Source organism: Salvelinus sp. IW2-2015, unplaced genomic scaffold (genome assembly GCF_002910315.2).
Source record: "Salvelinus sp. IW2-2015 unplaced genomic scaffold, ASM291031v2 Un_scaffold3729, whole genome shotgun sequence".
Lineage (NCBI taxonomy): Eukaryota > Metazoa > Chordata > Actinopteri > Salmoniformes > Salmonidae > Salvelinus > Salvelinus sp. IW2-2015.
In genome coordinates this window covers 84,452-90,451 of record NW_019945006.1, presented here as the reverse complement: position 1 = coordinate 90,451, position 6,000 = coordinate 84,452, and the positions used below count along the sequence as shown (strand labels likewise).

At 45.6% G+C, this 6,000-nt stretch overlaps 1 pseudogene; it reads right to left on the bottom strand.

Moving 5' to 3' along the window:
• LOC139026012 (TBC1 domain family member 15-like) overlaps nucleotides 1-6,000 on the bottom strand; it is a 77,914-nt pseudogene that overhangs the window by 69,097 nt on the left and 2,817 nt on the right.

The following is a 6,000-nucleotide window of genomic DNA, read 5'->3' as shown; positions in this document are numbered from 1 at the left end:
TCCCTCACCTGGCCCGCTCCCTCACCGGGCCCCGTCTCCCTACCGGCCCCGTCTCCCTCACCGGGCCCGTCTCCCTCACCGGGCCCCGTCTCCCTCACCGGGCCCGTCTCCCTCACCTGGCCCCGTCTCCCTCACCCTGGCCCGTCTCCCTCACCTGGCCCGTCTCCCTCACCTGGCCCGTCCCTCACCTGGCCCCGTCTCCCTCACTGGCCCGTCTCCCTCACCTGGCCCCGCTCCCTCAGTTCTGTCTTTGAGAGACTAAGTTGAGTGTGTTTATGTACTCTGTCAGCAGCATGGAGCTCAACATGTATATTTACTGTCTGGTCTACGTACTCTGTGATCAGCATGTATATTTACTGTCTGGTCTACGTACTCTGTGATCAGCATGTATATTTACTGTCTGGTCTACGTCTCTGATCAGCAGCATGTATATTTATGTCTGGTCTACGTACTCTGTGAGCAGCATGTATATTTACTGTCTGGTCTACGTACTCTGTGAGCAGCATGTACATTTACTGTCTGGTCTACGTACTCTGTGAGCAGCATGTATATTTACTGTCTGGTCTCCATACTCCTGTGAGCAGCATGTATTTTACTGTTCTGGTCTACGTACTCTGATCAGCAGCATGTTATATTACTGTCTGGTCTACGTAACTCTGATCAGCAGCATGTATATTTACTGTCTGGTCTACGTACTCTGTGAGCCAGCATGTATATTTACTGTCTGGTCTACGTACTCTGATCAGCAGCATGTATATTTACTGTCTGGTCTACGTACTCTGATCAGCAGCATGTATTTACTGTCTGGTCTACGTACTCTGTGAGCAGCATGTATATTACTGTCTGGTCTACGTACTCGGATCAGCAGCATGTATATTTACTGTCTGGTCTACGTACTCTGTGAGCAGCATGTATATTTACTGTCTGGTCTACATACTCTGAGCAGCATGTATATTTACTGTCTGGTCTACGTACTCTGATCAGCAGCATGTATATTTACTGTCTGGTCTACGTACTCTGTGATCAGCATGTATATTTACTGTCTGGTCTACGTACTCTGATCAGCAGCATGTATATATACTGTCTGGTCTACGTACTCTGTGAGCAGCATGTATATTTACTGTCTGGTCTACGTACTCTGTGATCAGCATGTATATTTACTGTCTGGTCTACGTACTCTGTCAGCAGCATGTACATTTACTGTCTGGTCTACGTACTCTGTCAGCAGCATGTATATTTACTGTCTGGTCTCTACGTACTCTGAGCAGCATGTATTTTACTGTCTGGTCTACGTACTCTGAGCAGCATGTACATTTTACTGTCTGGTCTACGTACTCTGTGAGCAGCATGTACTTCCTGAGACAGTCCAGGAAGTCTTCACTACCTCCCTGGTGAAAGTGTAGGGCAGGCAGCTCCACCCCATGTTGCGGTCTCGGAGGGTGAACCACCAGGTAGGACCAGCCCTCCTCCTTCACCCTGACCGAGGCCAGGTCACGGAGACGGAAGAACAGCCGGGAACCCTTACTCTTCTCTGGGATGGGAGCGGGTTTAGGAGGAGCACCTGGAGAGAGAGGGAGAGAAAGGGGTTTAGATACAGGATATACACAGACATAGAAACACACACAATGAGGTGAGAGAGAGAGAGAGAGAGAGAGAAGGAGGGAGAGAGAGGGGCTTTTAGATACAGGATATACACAGACATAGAAACATACACAATGAGGTGAGGGAGAGAGAGAGAGAGAGAGGGGTTTAGATACACAACACTACAGATGCACACACACATTGAAGAGACACACATAATGAGAGTGTGTGTGTATTCTCTCTAGGGGTTTTCCTAATGCAGAGAGACAAGCAGCACAACGTCCATGCCACACTTCATCTAGAGTTGTATAGATCCATGTGTAATGCTTTTTAATTTGACTCTCTTGACATTTAAATGTCTGCAGAGCAGGAAGTAGCAGGAGGCCTGATTAATCCTCAGGGGCCTGCTGGAGAAGATTGATCGTACTGTGGGAAACTGAAGCAATTAGTCTCCTCTCCTCCAACCAACTTAATCATGGTCGCTCCGCTAAAGCAGCTTCTGGACGTTAAGAGGAGAGGTGATTTGGAATTCCAGCCAGAGAGGAGGGAGGGAGAGAAATGATATATGTATATATACACACACACACATACATATATATATATATATTATAATATTACAGTGGGGGAACAAGTATTTGATACACTGCCGATTTTGCAGGTTTTCCTACTTACAAAGCATGTAGAGGTCTGTAATTTTTATCATAGGTACACTTCAACTGTGGAGACGGAATCTAAAACAAAAATCCAGAAAATCACATTGTATGATTTTTAAGTAATTCATTTGATTTTATTGCATGACATAAGTATTTGATACATCAGAAAAGCAGAACTTAATATTTGGTACAGAATCCTTTGTTTGCAATTACAGAGATCATACGTTTCCTGTAGTTCTTGACCAGGTTTGCACACACTGCAGCAGGGATTTTGGCCCACTCCCCCATACAGACCTTCTCCAGATCCTTCAGGTTTCGGGGCTGTCGCTGGGCAATACGGACTTTCAGCTCCCTCCAAAGATTTTCTATTGGGTTCAGGTCTGGAGACTGGCTAGGCCACTCCAGGACCTTGAGATACTTCTTACGGAGCCACTCCTTAGTTGCCCTGGCTGTGTGTTTCGGGTCGTTGTCATGCTGGAAGACCCAGCCACGACCCATCATCAATGCTCTTACTGAGGGAAGGAGGTTGTTGGCTAAGATCTCGCAATACATGGCCCCATCCATCCTCTCCTCAATACAGTGCAGTCGTCCTGTCCCCTTTGCAAAAAAGCATCCCGAAGAATGATGTTTCCACCTCCATGCTTCACGGTTGGGATGGTGTTCTTGGGGTTGTACTCATCCTTCTTCTTCCTCAAACACGGCGAGTGGAGTTTAGACCAAAAAGCTCTATTTTTGAATCATCAGACCACATGACCTTTCTCCCATTCCTCCTCTGGATCATCCAGATGGTCATTGGCAAACTTCAGACGGGCCTGGACATGCGCCTGCTTGAGCAGGGGGACCTTGTGTGCGCTGCAGGATTTTAATCCATGACGGCGTAGTGTGTTACTAATGGTTTTCTTTGAGACTGTGGTCCCAGCTCTCTTCAGGTCATTGACCAGGTCCTGCCGTGTAGTTCTGGGCTGATCCCTTACCTTCCTCATGATCATTGATGCCCCACGAGGTGAGATCTTGCATGGAGCCCCAGACCGAGGGGTTTGACCATCATCTTGAACTTCTTCTATTTTCTTCTATTTTCTAATAATTGCGCCAACAGTTGTTGCCTTCTCACCAAGCTGCTTGCCTATTGTCCTGTAGCCCATCCCAGCCTTGTGCAGGTCTACAATTTTATCCCTGATGTCTTTACACAGCTTCTGGTCTTGGCCATTGTGGAGAGGTTGGAGTCTGTTTGATTGAGTGTGTGGACAGGTGTCTTTTATACAGGTAACGAGTTCAAACAGGTGCAGTTAATACAGGTAATGAGTGGAGAACAGGAGGGCTTCTTAAAGAAAAACTAACAGGTCTGTGAGAGCCGGAATTCTTACTGGTTGGTAGGTGATCAATACTTATGTCATGCAATAAAATGCAAATGAATTACTTAAAAATCATACAATGTGATTTTCTGGATTTTTGTTTTAGATTCCGTCTCTCACAGTTGAAGTGTACCTATGATAAAAATTACAGACCTCTACATGCTTTTTAAGTAGGAAATCTGCAAAATCGGCAGTGTATCAAATACTTGTTCTCCCCACTGTATATATATATATATATATGAGAGAGACTGCTGCACGCTTAACCTTGTTTAGTCTTGCCAGGAAGAACCACAGAACGGCAAGGCCAAGAAAACAATTATGTTGCATTGTGGTTCCAGGACTAGCTTGACAGTTCAAGAAACCAGACATGTTTCATTGCAGGTAATGACAATATATCAGCTGGACAGGTAACGAAGTGTGACATTTTGGCTCTCCGTAGAGGCAGCATTATGATGCTAAATCATTGATATGTTCTCCATGACTTCCCCTGACTAAATAAAAAGGTTAAAAAAATGGCCATTCTACCGTGGACTGCTCTGTTCTGCTGTGTCCTAGGGTGCTCTGCTGTGGTCTAGGGGTGCTCTGCTGTGTCCTAGGGTGCTCTGCTGTGTCCTAGGGTGCTCTGCTGTGTCCTAGGGTGCTCTGCTGTGTCCTAGGGTGCTCTGCTGTGTTCTAGGGTGCTCTGCTGTGTTCTAGGGTGCTCTGCTGTGTTCTCTCCCACTCACCTTTTCCATTGTTGCTGGGTTTCTTCCTGAACTGAACAGTGTGAACCATGTCCCACTCAGTCTCACAGCTCAGCTGGTGCTCCACCTGCCTCGGTGGGTGGTCTCCTGGGTCGTGGCTCGGACCCTGGTGCCGCTGGCCCCATTCAAACACGGAGCTAGACTCCTGGGAGAGAGAATACAGGTATACTCAGACCCACCCACATACGGTACTATATACAGTACACACAACTACCCATATACTGTACTATCTACACTACTGTCCAAAAGTTTGGGGTCACTCAGAAATGTCCTTGTTTTCCATGAAAACATACCTGAAATTTGTTGCAAAATGAATAGGAAATAGTCAAGATGTTGACAAGGTTATAAATAATGATTTAATTGAAATAATAATAATGTCCTTCAAACTTTGCTTTTGTCAAAGAATCCTCCATTTGCAGCAATTTCAGCCTTGCAGACCTTTGGCATTCTAGTTGTCAATTTGTTGAGGTAATCTGAAGAGATTTCACCCCATGCTTCCTGAAGCACCTCCCACAAGTTGGATTGTCTTGATGGGCCGTTCTTACGTAACATACGGTCAAGCTGCTCCCACAACAGCTCAATAGGGTTGAGATCCGGTGACTGTGCTGGCCACTCCATTATAGACAGAACACCAGCTGACTGCTTCTTCCCTAAATAGTTATTGCATAGTTTGGAGCTGTGCTTTGGGTCGTTGCCCTGTTGTAGGAGGAAATTGGCTCCAATTAAGTGCCGTCCACAGGGTATGGCGTTGCAAAATGGAGTGATAGCCTTCCTTCTTCCCAGATCCCTTTTACCCTGTACGAATCTCCCACTTCACCACCAAAGCACCCCCAGACCCTCACATTGCCTCCACCCTGCTTGATAGATGGCGTCAAGCACTCCATCATCTTTTCTGCGTCTCATGAATGTTCTTCTTTGTGATCCGAACACCTCAAACTCTTATTCATCGGTCCATAACACTTTTTTACCGCCAAAATCTTCCTCTGTCCAGTGTCTGTTCTATTTCCCATCTCAATCTTTTCTTTTTAATTGGCCAGTCTGAGATATGGCTTTTTCTTTGCAACTCTGCCCCTAGAAGGCCAGCATCCTGGAGTTGCCTCTTCACTGTTGACTTTGAGACTGGTGTTTTGCGGGTACTATTTAATGAAGCTGCCAGTTGAGGACATGTGAGGCATCTGTTTCTCAAACTAGACACTCTAATGTACTTGCCCTTTTGCGCAGTTGTGCACCGGGGCCTCCCACTCCTCTTTCTATTCTGGTTAGAACCAGTTTGCGCTGTTCTGTGAAAAGGGTTTTCTAATGATCAATTAGCCTTTAAGAATGATACATTTGGATTAGCTAACACAACGTGTCATTGGAACACAGGAGTGATGGTTGCTGATAAATGGGCATCTGTACGCCTATGTAGATATTCCATAAAAAATCTGCAATTTTTTGAAATGTCTAAGTGACCCCAAAATGTTGTACTATCTATATACAGTACACACACACCCATATACAGTACTATATATATACAGTACATAGTTCTGGCTGGCTGTGTAGGTAGTGGTACAGATATATACATAAAAGGCTGGAAATACTATTAGAGAGGCTATTAAAATTAAACCGGTTTTGACAGATAAAGAGAATAGGGGATGTTTTTTTCCTCCACAGAGAACCTAACGGACAGAC